The 17124-nt window shown below is 43.0% G+C and overlaps 1 protein-coding gene across 2 annotated transcripts in view; it reads left to right on the plus strand.

Moving 5' to 3' along the window:
- Positions 1-283: 283 nt before the first annotated feature.
- LOC133620300 (oxysterol-binding protein-related protein 7-like) overlaps positions 284-17124 on the plus strand; it is a 99843-nt gene continuing 83002 nt past the window's right edge. The window contains exon 1 of one of the 2 annotated variants that reach the window (XM_061981671.1): positions 284-402. The gene's annotated coding sequence lies outside the window, so the exon portion shown is untranslated. The remainder of the gene's footprint in view (positions 403-17124) is intronic. The other variant, XM_061981669.1, reaches the window with a different exon arrangement.

Here is a 17124-nt window from a genome sequence, read left to right on the forward strand (position 1 = left end):
ACATATAAACATTAATGTCACATATAAGCATGAATAATATTGTCACCTATAAACATGATTAATAAAGTCACATATAAACATAATTAATAATGTCACATATAAACATTAATAATGTCACATATAGACATGATTAATAATGTCACATACAAACATGATATATATATATATATATATATATATATATATATATATATATATATATATATATATATATATATATATATATATATATATATATATATATATAAAAGAAATGAAAGAGAAATAAACAGACGTATAAGAATGTTCCCATGATGCACCTGGGCTGTCACTGCACCTGTGTGGCCAGGAGCTAATCAGAGCCACGCGCTCCTTCAGTCCGTGACGTGACGTGACGAGGAAGGAATCTTCTTTCTTCTGCAGGTAAATCTTTGCTTTCTTCGCCGAATACTTTCACCCCTTTTTGCCGCCATTTCACGCTTTTCATTCGCGGGAAATCCGTGACGTCATCTTTCAAACTACACGCTCGTGTTAAAGTGTGTGCGTGTGTGTGCGTGTGTGTGTGTGTGTGTGCGTGTGCGTGTGCGTGTGTGTGTGTGTGCGTGCGTGCGTGTGTGTGTTGTCGTCCGACATTTCCAGCAGAAATGATGAATATTGTTGGAAAGGAAAATAGACTAAAAAAGACAAGCGGTAGGAAATGTTTTGCATGTCGTCTGCCTGCCGTCACATGTAGTACTTTCAGAGAATCAAATACACCAAAGTTGTTTGTTGAACACCAGACTTGAGAAGTCAAAGAGATGAATTATTAATGATGAAATATTTATTACGTCATAAGAAAGTGAAAAGTTTTTAATGAATTTATTGTGTCAGAAATAATTTACTAAATAATTTAAGTTACTTTGATCTCTCCTTCGTGATGGACACTACTTTCATAATAATCATATTCATAATAATAATCATAACATTCATAATAACAATCATAACATTCATATCAATCATATTCATAATAATCATAACATTTGTAATAACAATAATCCCATTCATAATCAGAATAATTATATTCAGAATAATCATAATCAGAATAACCAGAATAATCAATCATAACACTAATCATAATATCCATAATACTCTTAATAATAATAATAATAATATTCGTAATAATAGTCATCATAATAATAATCATACAAATAATATTCATAATATTCATAATCATAATAATATTCATAGTAATAATAATAATGATAATAATATCCATAACAATAATACTATTCATAAAAATAATCATAATATTCATAATCATAATAATCACAATCATAATAATAATCATAATAATGCTCTTAATATGAATAATAATAATATTCATAATAATAGTCGTCATAATAATGATAACAATACAATGATTGATAATAATAATATTCATAATCATAATAATATTTATAGTAATAATAATGATAATATCCATAACAATAATAATATTCATAAAATAACCATAATAATATTAATAATACTAATAATAATATTAATAATAATAATCATATTAATCATACAATAATATTCATAATAATCATATCATAATATTCATAATAATCATCATCATAATGATCATAATATTCATAATAACCATAATGTAGCTCCTTTCGATACGCGGCAACACAGAAAAGTTATTTTTTGTAAAACGGGCGTTTATTGACGACTCCTTCTTGCTGTATACACCATCCACACCGACACGCCAACACGCCGTGAGAACTTACAAAATACAGTACAATACAGTACATCAGACTTTGATTTCACATCGATAAACACTCAAAAAATTACATAAAATACAATACCTCGTTGGCTGCTTGTAACGAAAAGAGGTTCTAATAATCACTTGCTTGAAGTTTTACACAAATCATCGAATACACTTAAATCTTTTGAGGAGCTGAAGACAACGTGCTCAAGCACCCTCCCCTCTTGCATGGTCTGCCTTTTTTACTGTCTGTGGGGTCGCAACATCACAACAATCGTTCCGCTTTGCAACACAATTAACACAATACATTTACATTTTGCTCAGGAGATTTTACAATTACACATTTTCTAATAATATTTTATAACTCTGCATCATTAACTTATTTATTAATATTTATTTATTTATTTATGACACATATTTAAAGCATGCAAACTCTCAGCAACAGCTACACATAATAACAATATATTCATCATAATCAATAATAATAATAATAATAATCATCATAATAATATTCTTAATAATAATAATAATATTCATCGTCATCATCATAATAATAATCATAATAATAAGTTGTCACAATAACAACAAAGCTGACATTTAGGCAGTTCAATTCACAATAGAAATAAATAAAAATGTGATGTTGTTTCAATAAAATAATAATGCATCAAAGTGTAGACATTTATAATAATGAGAAGTAAAACATCAGTTATTTCCATCTTGTGTCATAGAGTGTAATGTTGTGACGTCACCACTAGATGGTGCACACTGACAAAGAGTGTAATGTTGTGACGTCACCACTAGATGGTGCACACTGACATAAAGAGTGTAATGTTGTGATGTCACCACTAGATGGTGCACACTGACATAAAGAGTGTAATGTTGGGACGTCACCACTAGGTGGTGCACCCTGACATGAAGAGTGCATTGTTGTGACGTCACCAATAGATGGTGCACACTGACATAAAGAGTGTAATGTTGTGACGTTACCGCTAGATGGTGCACACTGACATAGCTTAGACTTAGACTTCCTTTTATGGTCATTCAAATTTGAACGGAATTTTGGTGCATTATCTCATGGTAGTGCAGGATAAAAGAGCAATAAGGTGCAGATATAAATAAATAGATTACTGTACAGATAAATATATTGCACTTTTGCATATGCATCCACATTTATGGATGTATGTTATATTGTCTTTATATTCCAGCCACTTCATCCATTTATGGGGGGAATTGAGGGGATTATTAGGTTGCGTTCAAGAGTCTTATGGCCTGAGGGAAGAAGCTGTTACACAACCTGGAGGTTCTGCTACGGAGGCTGCGGAACCTCTTTCTAGAGTCCAGCAGTGAAAACAGTCCTTGGTGGGGGTGGGAGGAGTCTCTGCAGATTTTCTGAGCCCTGGTCAGGCAGCGGCTTTTTGCGATCTCCTGGATAGGAGGAAGAGGATTCCTGATGATCTTTTCCGCTGTCCTCACCACTCTCTGCAGAGACTCCCAGTCTGAGGCACTGCAGACTCCAGTCCAGACAGAGATGCATTTGGTCAGTAGGCTCTCTATAGTGCTTCTTTAGAACGTGGTGAGAACGGGGGGAGGGAGCTGTGCTCTTTTCATCCCACGCAAAAAGTGCATGCGCTGCTGAGCTCTTTTTACACAAGCTCTGGTGTGTAGGGACTAGGTTATATTGTCAGTTATCTGCACCCGCAGGAACTTGGTGCTGCTTACCATCTCCACTGCTGTGCCGTTGATGAAGAGTTAAGTGTGGCTGGACTGGTGCCTCCTGAAGTCGACGATGATCTCCTTGGTCTTGTCGACGTTCAGGGCCAGGTTGTTGGTTCTGCACCAGTCAACCAGATGTTTCACCTCCCTGTAGTCCATGTCGTTGTTGTCACGGATGAGGCCCACTACTGATGTGTCGTCCGCATACTTCACAATGTGGTTAGTAGTGGACCTGGCGCAGCAGTCACGGGTCATCAACGTGAACAGCAGCGGATTCAGGACGCAGCCCTGGGGGGAGCCGGTGCTCAGGGAGATGGCACTGGACGTGTTGCCACCCACTCTCACAGACTGGGGTCTGTCTGTGAGGAAGTCAAGCAGCCAGTTGCATAGGGGGGTACTGAATCCAAGGGGACAGTTTGCTCACCAAGTGCTGCGGGATGATGGTGTTGAACGCCGAGCTGAAGTCCAGGAACAACATCTGCACGTGTGTGTCCTTTCCTTCCCGATGTTCTAAGCTCAGGTGGCGTGCAGAGGAGATGGCGTCCTCTGTGGAGCGGTTAGGGTGAAAAGCAAACTGGTACGGGTCGAATGTGGAGGGAAGTCTGGAGGCAATGTATTCCTTTACCAGCCTCTCCAAGCACTTCATTAAATGGGGGTGAGTGCCACAGGGTGATAATCATTGAGGGAGGAGATTGTGAAGCAGTCTTGTAATGCTTCCATTGCTCCCTCTGGCCAGGTCCTCACCTGCTTCACTGTAGCTTGCTATATGATCAGCAGGGGCTTGTATGCATGAATTAGTATCACAGATAGATGGTCTGAGGAGCCGAGGTGGGGGCGGGGTGCAGCTTTGAATGCGTGCTTAATATTGCGGTTCACCATGTCCAGCATGCTTCCACCCCTGGTTGCAAAATTCACATATTGATAGAAATGGGGAAACACAGTTTTCATGTTCGCTTGATTAAAGTCCCGTGCCACGTTGAAAACTCCCTCTGGATGTGTAGATTGCAGTTCATTGATAGAGCAGTACAAAACATTCAAGGCTTGTTTGATGTTAGCACTGGGAGGAATATACACTGCTGTGAAGATCATAGCACTGAATTCCCGGGGTAAATAAAATGGCCTTCATTTTATAGTTAATAGTTCTACATCAGGAGAGCAGTGACATGAGACTATCTTTCCATTGTTGCACCAGTTGTTGTTGATGTATATGCAAATACCGCCGCCTCAGGATTTACCAGTGAGAGTGCTGCTCCTGTCCGACCGAAACATTGTTAGCCCCTCGATGCTAACTGCCTCGTTCGGATTGGATGGTTTCAGCCACGTTTCTGAGGGAAATATGGCGCAGTAGTCCCTCATCTCCCGTCTTGCATTTAAATCCAGCTTCAGGTAGTCCAGTTTGTTGTCCAGGGAGCAGACATTTAAAAGCAGGATGGAAGGACGCGGCGTTCTGTGAGGATTAGCTTTTGCTTTGTTGTTAGCCCCGCTCGGCATCCCAGTTTCTGCTTCCGATCACACCGCTTACTTCCGTCGACGGTCCCCGCTGGTACTTGGCTCCGCTGCTTCACAGGCCGCTGGATGTAGCCGGCGTAGTATTCCCATGCTACCGATGAGATACAGTGTATACGCATCTTTTGGTCTAAAACTGTTTGATTTATTTACATCTAAAATTGTCTGGCGTATGTTACTATGGAGTGACTCCGCTGGAATTTAACTTTGAAATTTACAGAATTTACCGATATATTTGCCAAAAAAGTTTCATTACTACCACAAGCCTCTGCAGCCGAGCAGGGTACTGTTTGTGTGTGTGTATGAATAATGAGACCTGAGTCCGACTGTATTCAACTCACGCCAGAACATCACACAAACCCCTTCCTCCCTGCTGCTGGGGCATACCATTTCACAAAGGGTGTTATGACAACATAAACCCTATAACATCTCCCCTTTTATAGATGCCAACTTTTACATTGCTGAAAACCTTAGTACAAGCACAGTGAGAACCAATCTTTTAGTGCAAATAATACTTAGTGCAAATTAATGTAATTCCAGCATGACAACAATCTTTTTTTTTTTTCTTTTTTTTTTTTTGTGTGTCAACAACCTTAACAAATCAGTCCCAGGTATACTTTAACCAACAAAACCCAAGAGTTCGGACGTGCCTAAAGATTAAGTCTGTCAGGCACTTTCACCACCTTGCCACTGGCCGTCCTGTGCCCGGCTGGCGCAAATAGTGGTGGTGGTGATGGTGATGGAGGTGGTCCAGCCATTAGGCTAGTGCTGGTCACTCTGCCTGAGTGGCCTGACGGCCTGGACACCTGTGTCAGTGTCCATTACTTTGCTGGGTGGACTGCTGGGTTGCCCATCAGGTGGGCAGCTGTGCTGTACAGTTTTGCTCAGGGTGGCGCTCGGCCGCGTCCCTCTCCGCTGGTCGCAAATCTACCCGGTTACGGCGATAGAATGTCCCCTCAACATCCACTAGGTACGACTTGGGGCCCACCTGTTGTAGACAAAATCCTCTTCGCCACCTGCCCGTCCTGTCCCCAGGCAGGGGCTTCATCCTTATGTCCTGTCCAATACACAGCTCAGGCAGGTCCCTGGCCGATCTGTCGTACCAGAGTTTGGCTGTCTGGTGTTTTATCCGCAGCTTGTCTGGGACCCCAGTGACCACACTCGGCTCCAAAAGCGTGTCAGCGACTGGGAGCGGAGTCCTCAGCCTACCAGACATCAGCCTCTGTGCGGGGCTGCTGAGAATGCCCTCCGTGGGCGTGTTCCTCCACTGCAAAATGGCCAGCCATGGGTCATTACCCGCTTACTTCACGGCCGATTCGGCCTTCCCGTTCGATTTTGGGTGCCTGGGGGAGGACTTGACATGGTCAAAGTCCCACTCCTTTGCGAATCTCCTGAAGGTCTCACAGTCAAACTGAGACCCACAATCTGTTATCACGCGATCCGGTTGTTCATGACGTGAAAACTGGGCCTTGCACAATAGCACTGTGGTCTCCGCTGAAAGTCCTGGAAGCAGCTCTATTTCCCAGAAATCAGAATAATGGTCAACAATAATCTAAGTCTTTGCCTGCTTGTTTAAACAGATCCATGCTGAGGATCTGCCAAGGTCGTGTAGGAAGTGCATAGGACATCATTGTCTCCCGCTGCTGCTCCTGTAAGTATTCATTGCACGTTGAGCACTGGCTCACATAGTCCTTGATCTCGCTGTGCATGTTGGGCCAGAACAGCGTGTCTCTGGCTTGTTTGTAGCAGGCATCTCCCTCCTACATGGCTGGTATGGATGTGTTTCAACATCTCTGCACGCAACGATTTTGGTACTATGACTCTCTGGCTTCTGAATAGTACTCCATCCTGTAAACTGATCTCGCCCCTGATTGACCAGTATTCTCTTATCGCCAGAGGAGCATCCTCTCGGCAATCTGGCCATCCCTGGATCACCACCTTTTTCAATAACTGAAGGCTCCCATCGCCCTCCGTGTGCAGTCTTATCTGGTTTAGCCGCTGGCTGGTGACGTTCAGGTCTTCAGCCTGGTTTATTAGCTCAGTAGCCTCTTGCTCCCTCTGCAGGCAGCAGATGGACTGCTTTGTATATTTAGTGTCAGTCCCCTGTGTTGGAGCAGTGGCCCTGCTCAGTGTGTCAATAATATGCATATCAGGCCCTGGCTTGTACACTACCTTGAGATTGTAGGCCTGGAGAGTGAGCAGCATGCTCTGAAGTCGTTTGGGTGCTGTGAGGAGGGGCTTTGTGAAAATTGAAATGAGCGGCTTGTGGTCTGTTTCTGCTATTATCTCCGCTCGCCCATACAAATAGTAATGAAAACGCTGGCACGAAAACACAATACTCAAACACTCTTTTTCTATTTGTGCATAATTCTGTTCAGTCTGGGTTAGCGCCCGCGATGCGTACCCCACAGGCTGACCCTCCTGCATCAGGCAGCAGCCCAGTCCTTTCTGACTCGCATCGCTCTGAATGACAACTGGCTTTGTCACGTCGTAGTATCTCAGGATCGGGGCAGTTGTGACCAGTCGCTTGATCTCCTCGACTGCAGCGTCGTGTTTGGGCAGCCAGGGCCATGGGACATCTTTGTCCAACAACCTCCGTAGTGGCTCGCATACCTCAGAGAGGCGTGGCATGAACCTTGCGGGGTATGTCACAAATCCGATGAACCGTTGTACGGCCTTGGCGTCTTCGGGGTGTGGCATGTCCCGGACCGCCTTACTTTTCTCAGGGTCCACTCTGAGCCCCGCTGCCGAGAGAATGTGTCCGTGAAACTTGACCTCTCTGAAGCTGAATTGCAGTTTTTTGAAACTCAACCTCAGCTTAACCCCCCTGCACCGCATGAGTGCCATCAGTTTTGTGTCATGGTCATGTATGGCCTCCTCATCTGTCTCCCCACACCCAACCACCAGTATGTCATCTGCTATTGGCTCTACCCCGCTTAAACCTGCCAGTAGCTCGTGCTGCTTTCGCTGATATATTTCTGGGGCCACAGACACCCCAAATGGCAGCTTTAACCAGCGCTTCCTGCCCCACGGCGTCCAGAACGTGGTGGTGTAACCGCTCTCCTCGTCTAGCTTACACTGCAAAAAAGCATCTCGTGCATCTACAAGTGTGAATATGCGAGCCCTGGGCAGCTTGTGTAACACATCTTCAAGTGTCGGCATTATGTAGTGAGACCTCCTTAGGGCCTGATTCAATGACTTAGGGTCTATGCAGATCCTTAATTTATCTGGCTGTCTGATAATCACCATGTTGCTAATCCATTCAGTAGGCTCTGTCACTGAGATTAAATGGCCCTCTTTTTCATATTTGTCTAGCTGAGCCTTGACTGCATCTCTGAGAGCCACTGGGACATTACGTGGAGAGGCCTGCACTGGGGCTACGTTAGATTGTAACTCAAAATGAACATCCCCTGGGAGTGACTCAACTGGCTCGTTAAAAACATCATGATACGTTTGCACAAGGTGCTGCCTGGTTAGTGGCTCTGAGCTACTATGCCCTACCATAAGCAGCTCCTCTGGAATGGTAAAGTGCATTAAACCTAAACGCTCACTTGTTTCACCTGACAACAGGGGTCTCTGCCCGCTTCTTACTACCTCAAATTGTAGCTTGTGTGCTTTTCCCCTCATTAGAAACTCTGTTCGTAATATGCCAATGGAGTGCATTGATTGACCCGAATACAGTACTAATCTGGTCTGGCTTGGTAGTAATTTAGCCTCTGGAGCAAGTCTCCTCATGTATTTTATGCTCATAACATCACAGGTTGTCCCTGAATCTAACTGACACCTCTGAGACCCTCCATTCATTTTTATGTTGGCAAACCATTTCTTCCCCTGACCCTGAATTGCCCCTATGCACTCTGCTGTGTATATGTGGGCCTCTGTGTCAGACCTGTCCATGTCCTCATGTACCTCCATGTCAGCTGCATGTAACTGTGGTGTAGCTTGGCCCCTCTTCATACACACCTTGGCAAAATGATTTGCTGTTCCACAGTGGCGACAGTTTTTTCCAAATGCAGGACACAGGTCGCTGTTTTCACTCGTGCCTGGAGTCTGATACTGGAACCTGTCCGAGCGTTCCAGCCTGGGTGGGACTCGCGGCCGCCGGCCATCTGTTGCATGCACTGTCTCTAGTGCCCTGTCCTGTGTGATCGTTTTTATCCTCTTGTCTGTCATCTCAGCAGCTCTGCATATTTCTATGGCTGATGCTAGTGTGAGATCCTTCTGTCTGAGTAGACGACGGCGCACGCTGTCATCACTCACACCCAGCACCAGTCTCTCTTATCAGACTAAGGCTGAAACGACGCGTCGACGTAGTCGACGTCATCGGTTACGTAAATACGTCGACGCCGTTTTTGTGCGTCGGCGCGTCGCATATTTACGTCACACTACTGTCATGGCGGAGCGCAAAGCAGACGATGCGAGCGAGGGGAAAAAAGCACGCCAAAAGTCGTCAAAAGTGTGGGAGTATTTCAATTGTATGCACACTGTGTCGAGCGGAAATGGCCTATCATAGCAGCACAACGGCTATGAACGAACACTTGAAAAGAAAACCCCCGACAGCGTTCTTGCCATCACCATCAACAAGTCAATCGTCCGCGTGCGTATACGTTGTCATTATTACACAAAAACATGAATGTGTCATTTGTATCTGCGTTGTAAATTCATAAACTAAAGCACCGTTTCGCTCTGAGAGGCGCGTTTGGCGTGCCTGTTCAGTGTTTACAAAGACGCGCTCCTCTTTAACGCTGTGGAGAGGCGGTGGCGGCCAGCGAGCGGCGAGGCGGGGCGCGCCGGGAGCGACGCCGCAATCGTGCCCAGGTGCGCGATCCGCGCAGTTGGAAGAGAAAAGACTTTGTGTAAAATTAAAAGATTGTAAACCTGGCAAAGCCGTCTGGCGTTCAGTCTGTCGGTCCTGAAAGAACCCCATGGCACAAGACGTGTCACAAACGCTAACGTTAATTAGTTGTGCAAATACCTTTTACAACATTAACAGTTACATATACTATGTACAAACGAACAATTAACTTTCACTTTAATCATACTATCATTGTTGTGTTATTAAGCAAAATAAGCAATACTTTTACTTTTGTTGAAATGTTTACACTGTACACTTTTTTGTATTGGATGTTTAGCTTTATTTTTGCACATTTTAGCAAATAAGCAATACTTTTACTTTTGTTGAAATGTTTACACTTGTTACAGAATATTTCCATTTTGCACTTTTTTGTATTGGATGTTTATCTTTATTTTTGCACATTTTAAAGCAAAATAAGCAATACTTTTACTTTTGAAATGCTTATACTATTCCAGAATATTAAGATTTGCACTGGATGTTTACTTTTATATTTGCACATTAAAAAGCAAATAAGCTACTTTTAATTTTGTTAAATGTTAAAAGTTTTAAATGTTTACATTGTTACAGAATATTTTGTCATGTTGTTGTCAATGTTGACTGAGTGGCCATACTTTTTTTTTTGTAAATAAAAGCCATGCCTTTTGAAAAAACTGGCCTACATTTATTTTTTTCCTCTTCATTTTAAATTTAAAAAAAAATCGGTAAAAGGAAAAATAATCTATAGATTAATCGAAAAAAATAATCTATAGATTAACCGATTAATCGAAAAAATAATCTATAGATTAATCGATAGAAAAATAATCGTTAGCTGCAGCCCTATATCAGACCCTCTCTGAGTTGTCCATACTCACAGGAAGCAGCCTTCTCCCTCAACTTTGTTACGAATGCATCAATGGGCTCCCCCTCATCTTGCTTGCAGATGCCAAAAACGTATCTCTCAAATATGACGTTTCTAGCTGGCTTGAAATATCCCTCCAAGGCATCGAGAATAACTGTCACGTCCTTTCCTTGCTCCGGTGTGAGTCCCAAGTTGTGTTTGTATATGTGATGACATTCCCCGCCCATCACTCTTTGTAAAGTTGCTGCTTGTACCTCTTTTGCTTTGTTTTGTAATCCTGTAGCAAGTACAAAGTCTTCAAATTCTGCTCTGAAGTTACTTGCAAGATCGCCGCTGATCTTCATCTCCTCCGGTGGCGGGATGTTTGTAGCCATGGTGATGTTGTTAGCCTAGCTTGTTGCTAACGCCGTTCCACTCTTTTCTTATCTTTTTTTCTCGTCTTCACGGGTCCCTCCGTGAAGCACGGTACTCTTCCACCGGACTTTGTGTGGTTCTAGTCACTTCTGACACCATGTTTGTGTGTGTATGAATAATGAGACCTGAGACAAGTGTATATTCTAATCCGACTGTATTCAACTCACGCCAGAACATCACACAAGCCCCTTTCCTCCCTGCTGCTGGGGCATACCATTTCACAAGGGGTGTTATGACAACACAAACCCTATAACAGGTACCGCCGTCTTGAGACACTAAATTAAACTAAACTAAAGAGTGTAATGTTGTGACGTCACCACTAGATAGCGCACACTGACACTAAACTCACACCAAGAAACATCACCAACATTCTTTTTAATTTCTTTAATATTTCCTGAACGTTTGTTGGCTAAACATGACTTTTAGTGTCATTCCCACACATTGTGTCTTTAGTGGACCAGCCAGTCCACTGAACATTAGACTTTGGTTTCACTCCCCCATGGTATGTCTTTAGTGGACCAGCCAGTCCACTGAACATCAGACTTTAGTTTCAGGCCCACGTGGTGTGTCTTCAGTGGACCAGCCAGTCCACTGATCAGACTTTAGTTTCAGTGCCACATGGTGTGTCTTTAGTGGACCAGCCAGTCCACTGATCAGACTTTAGTTTCAGTCCCACATGGTGTGTCTTTAGTGGACCAGCCAGTTCACTGATCAGACTTTAGTTTCAGTCCCACATGGTGTGTCTTTAGTGGACCAGCCAGTCCACATTCTTCACACAACTGCGTGCCAACAAAAAGATCATGCAACAACTTGATGACATCTAAACAAGTACAAGTAGTATTGAGGTTGATGAATATTGTAGTATTGCAGTATTATTCACCAACATATTGAAGTAGTATTGGAGTATCATTCACCAACATATTGAAGTAGTATTGCAGTAGTATTCACCAACATATTGAAGTAGTATTGCAGTAGTATTCACCAACATATTGAAGTAGTATTGCAGTAGTGTTCACCAACATATTGAAGTAGTATTGCAGTAGTATTCACCAACATATTGAAGTAGTATTGCAGTATTACTCACCGACATATTGAAGTAGTATTGCAGTATTATTCACCAACATATTGTAGTGTTGCAGTATTTTTCACCAACATATTGAAGTAGTGTTGCAGTATTATTCACCAACATATTGAAGTAGTATTGCAGTACAGCAGCTAATGCTAACGTTATCTTATGCTATAACATTAGCCAGTTAGCTAATGTCAACATTAGCCACTTGGCTAATGTCATTGTTAGCATTAGCTAACTGGCTAATGTTAGTATTAGCTAACTGGCTAACGTTAACATCAGCTAATGTGAGCATTAGCTAACTGGTTAAAGTTAGTATTAGCTAATGTAAGAATTAGCGAGCTGGCTAAGGTTAGCATTAGCTAATGTAAACATTAGCTAACTGGCCAATGTTAGTTAAATGGCTAATGTTAGCATTTGCTAATGTAAAAAGTAGTTAACTGGCTAAAGTTAGCATTAGCTAATGTAAGCATTAGCTAATTGATTAATGTTAGCTTTAGCTAATGTAAGCTTTAGTTAAATAGCTAATGTTAGCATTAGCTAATGTAAGAAGTAGCTAAACGGCTAATGTTAGCATTAGCTAAATGTTAATGTTAGCATTAGGTAATGTAAACTGTTAACGGGATAACATTAGCATTAGCTAATCTTAGGGTGACCAGGTGTCCGGATTTAGGCCGGACAGTCCGGATTTTTAATGCCCTGTCCGGCGTCCGGCGCAGCTTCAAGCCGGACACGTATTTGTCCTCCTTTTTGAGGCACTAGGCTTGAAGAGCGGAGTTTTTTCATCTTTGCTGGGCTGCAGCGCGATAGCCAATCAAAGACCGTAAAAAATGGCCCCAACGCAGTAACGTATCAAATGATTGGCTAAGAGCGGTGTCGGATACAAATCTGCTTATCATTGGTTAAAAAAGTAAACAAGGGTTATGCTGCGGCATAACATTGACAGAAAGTTAGCATCATGCCAAAACGCAAGACCTCGTTTAATTCTGAATGGATAAAAGAGCACGAATTTATAACGAAAAGCAGTCGAGACTCATTCCATGGCTTCTGCACACTTTGTCGATGTGATGTCGACGTAAGTAGTCAGGGGAAAGCTGCAATTGAACGGCATGCGGGTACGGATAAACATAAAAGTAATAAACATGCGGCAGGTACCTCTTCAATGAGGACATTTTTTCATGAAGTTTCGTCGCCCCTGTATGACAAGATAACTGCTGCGGAGCTGTGCAAGGTGTACCATGCTGTAAAGCAGTGGTTCTCAAATGGTACCCTGGGGGTATGTAATGTAATGTAAGTTCATAAACTGAACATCAAATTAAGTAGGCTATTTCATTCATTACCATAAACCCAGAGTTTCCCCCATGCCATGATGGTTTGACCCTCACTAAAATGTCGGTCAAAAAGAACTGTGAAAAGAAATGCAACAATGCAATATTCAGTGTTGACAGCTAGATTTTTTGTAGACATGTTCCATAAATATTGATGTTAAAGATTTCTTTTTTTGTGAAGAAATGTTTAGAATTAAGTTCCTGAATCCAAATGGATCTCTATTACAATCCCCAAAGAGGGCACTTTAAGTTGATGATTACTTCTATGTGTAGAAATCTTTATTTATAATTGAATCACTTGTTTATTTTTCAACAAGTTTTTAGTTATTTTACATATTTTTTTCCAAATAGTTTAAGAAAGACCACTACAAATGAGCAATATTTTGCACTGTTATACAATTTAATAAATCAGAAACTGATGACATAGTGCTGTATTTTACTTTATCTCTTTTTTTCAACCAAAAATGCTTTGCTCTGATTAGGGGGCACTTGAATTAAAAAAATGTTCACAGGGGGTACATCACTGAAAAAAGGTTGAGAACCACTGCTGTAAAGCATCACCAGTCCTACAGAAGTTTAGACTGCGGCATGAAAGTGGACCGGGAGATTTTCAGTGACTATCCCACAGCTAAAGGGATGGCCTGTGGCCGAACAAAAGCCAAGGCATTGTGCGAGAACGTCATCGCTCACTATTCGGTACAGGAACATACCGACTACATAAAAGAAAACAACCTACCCTTTTCCGTAGCAACCGACGCCTCAAATAAAGGAACAAACAAGTGTTTTCCCATTGTGGTAAGGTATTTTCACTTTGATGAAGGCATCCAACATGTCCTGTTGGATTTTTATAGTGACAGCAACGAAACGTCAGAAGCCATAACAAACCAGCTGCTGGCAAAACTTGAGATGTCTGGCTTAGAGGTGAAAAACATGTCTGCATATGCAGCAGACAATGCCAGTGTCAATTGTGGCAAACATAACAGTGTATCAGAAGCTGAAACTGAGCCAAAAAGATGTGCTCCCTGCAAACTGTTTGGCCCATATTCTGCATAACGCAACCAGATATGCAGCAAGCAGCCTTGATGTTGATGTGGAAAAATTTTTGTGGCATTTTTTTAAAATTATATATGTTAACTACATTTAAGTCCACACATGTTATGCTTTGTGGCACTCTGCACTTGAAAAGATTCATCTCAGTGGTCACTTTTTGAACACCACAATGTATTGAATAAATACAAATACTGTTAACAAACACTTGACTTTAATATTTTTTCCTATTCAGCCACACAAACATCATCTTTAAACCACTCAAAATTGTACTATAAATAAGAGTATACCAGAGTCCTATGTACACCATAGTAATTTATTGATATGCCGCATAATGTCCTCCTTTTTGGTGTCATGGAAATGGTCACCCTAGCTAATCTAGACATTAGCTAACTAGTATTTAGCAAATGTAAACATTAGATAATGCTAATGTTAGCCTCAGCTCTTTCAGCGTATGGGGAATTGGCCAGGATTTTAGAGCGCTGACTTTCTCGGGATCGGTCTCCACCACTTTCTCCGACACCACATGGCCCAGATATCGAACAGAGGTTTGGGCAAACTTGCATTTTTCGTGAAACAGTTTGAGCCCATACTACTTGAGGCGATGAAGTACCTTCACCAACCGACGCTCATGCTCTTCAAGAGTATCTGAAAAGATAATCAGGTCATCAAGGAAGACTAGGACATCCTTCAAGTGCAGGTCCCCCATGCATTTCTCCATTAGTCGCTGGAAGGTACTGGGAGCGTTGGTCACACCCTGCGGCATCCGATTAAACTCCCAGAAGCCTAATGGAGTCACAAATGCAGTTTTCGTCTTGTCTGACTCCTCCATTTCGATCTGGTAATAACCAGATTTAAGATCAAGGACACTGAACCAGCAGGACCCAGGAAGCGCAGAAAATGACTCTTCCAAGTTTGGCAGAGGATACACGTCTTTCACCGTCTGCAGGTTCAGCTTTCTGTAGTCGATACACAGACGCACGTCTCCATTCTTTTTACGAACGACGACAATGGGTGAAGAGAATGGTGATTCTGACACGCGGATTACACCAGCATCCAGCAAATCGCGGAGATGCTTCCGAACAGCCTCAATGTCATTGGGATGTATTGGACGGGCTCGATGTTTAAAAGCGGTTTCATCATGGAGGTGTATCCGATGCTTCACCTTGTCTGTTTTTCCGAAGTCTAAGTCGTGATGTGCAAAAACTTCAGGCATGTTCTTGAGTGTCTGAATGAGACGTTCCTTCCATTCCGGCGGGATTGGCGAATTCCCAAACTCAGATTTCACTGAGTTTTCAGTAGGGTCTTTGGCTGAAAGAGGTCCAGAGGCAACCTGATGAGACAGGATTTGGGGCGACACAACAAGCTCAGCGATGGCAGTCAGCGGCGGCAGGGTTACATTCTGCTCCGACTCATTGGTAAGAACTACCAGGATCTTGTGCTTCGGATAGCTTGGGAGCGTAACCAGACAGTTCCTGACGCACAGTCCCCCAGGTAACGGAGTGGTAGGATGTTCAACTAGGGCCCATTCGCCAGTAGATGACGGCATGGCACGGACGGAGCCCTCGACCACAACAGTATGGCCCGCGGGAACCCGCACAGGAGCGTCGTTAGCCAGCCTCACAACTCCATCACTTCCGTCTTGACCCTTCTGATGCCGTAGCTGCAGCAAATTCATGACAGCTCGGTAGCCGTGCATGGCTGGTTGAAAGTTTATGAATTCAGTTTCTGCATATTGTTCATATAGCGGGTCCAGAGTATTCATCCCGATTAGAATTTGTGAATGCAGCTGCGGACGCACATCAGGGACTACCAAGGCTAAGGTGTTCACATTGAAGTCAATGCGAGAAAGTCTTTTGGAAAAATGACAGTTACTTCTATGTAGCCGAGGTATGGGATGGATTGTCCGGCGGCTCCTTCTACTTGCAGTAGGTCACAGAGTGGCTTTACAGGTTGGTGTGAGAGGTGTGCATTATAAAAAGATACGGCAATAGTTGTCACCTGGGATCCCGTGTCAAGTAGACACTGACATTCTTGACCAGCAATGTTTACTTGAGCGGTACATTTGGATCCAATTAGTCCTTTGGGCAGACGAACTTGGTTTGCTTGGGTTGATTCAACTTCGCACACTTCACAGATCTTGAGTTTGCGGGACATTGTGGGTCCTCAATAGTTCCTTGTCGTCCCTCCACAGGAACTCCTTCTAGTTTAAAGACGGACTGCTGGCGCTCTGCTTTTGCCACTTCTGCTGCTTCTGAGCAAACTGTTTTTTCTTCGCAGCCACTAGGGACGGATTTCGGTCATTGTCACAGTTTGGTCTAATGGACCGTCTTCGCCACACTGGAAACAATAACCTGGCTTGGGACCAGAAGGGTTGTTTCGTGAATGGGCGGCAGACTTGCCACCCCTCTGACCCTCACCAGGCTTACTGCTCTGTGTGGGCTTGGGTGACCCATACTGTGTGGAACCAGACTGGGCAGCCATTAAGGACGTAAGCTGCTTCTGAATGTCTGCTAGCTGCTTGGTGAGCTGCTGCGTGATAGTTGTCAGTTCACTCACGCTCTTTTCTTCTGTAGCTGGGAAGGCATACTGGACGTGAGGCAGCTTTGGCCTTAACTGAGCCGAGATGTTGTTTCATTCGCTGTG

The sequence above is a fragment of the Nerophis lumbriciformis genome, linkage group LG24, assembly GCF_033978685.3.
Source record: "Nerophis lumbriciformis linkage group LG24, RoL_Nlum_v2.1, whole genome shotgun sequence".
Lineage (NCBI taxonomy): Eukaryota > Metazoa > Chordata > Actinopteri > Syngnathiformes > Syngnathidae > Nerophis > Nerophis lumbriciformis.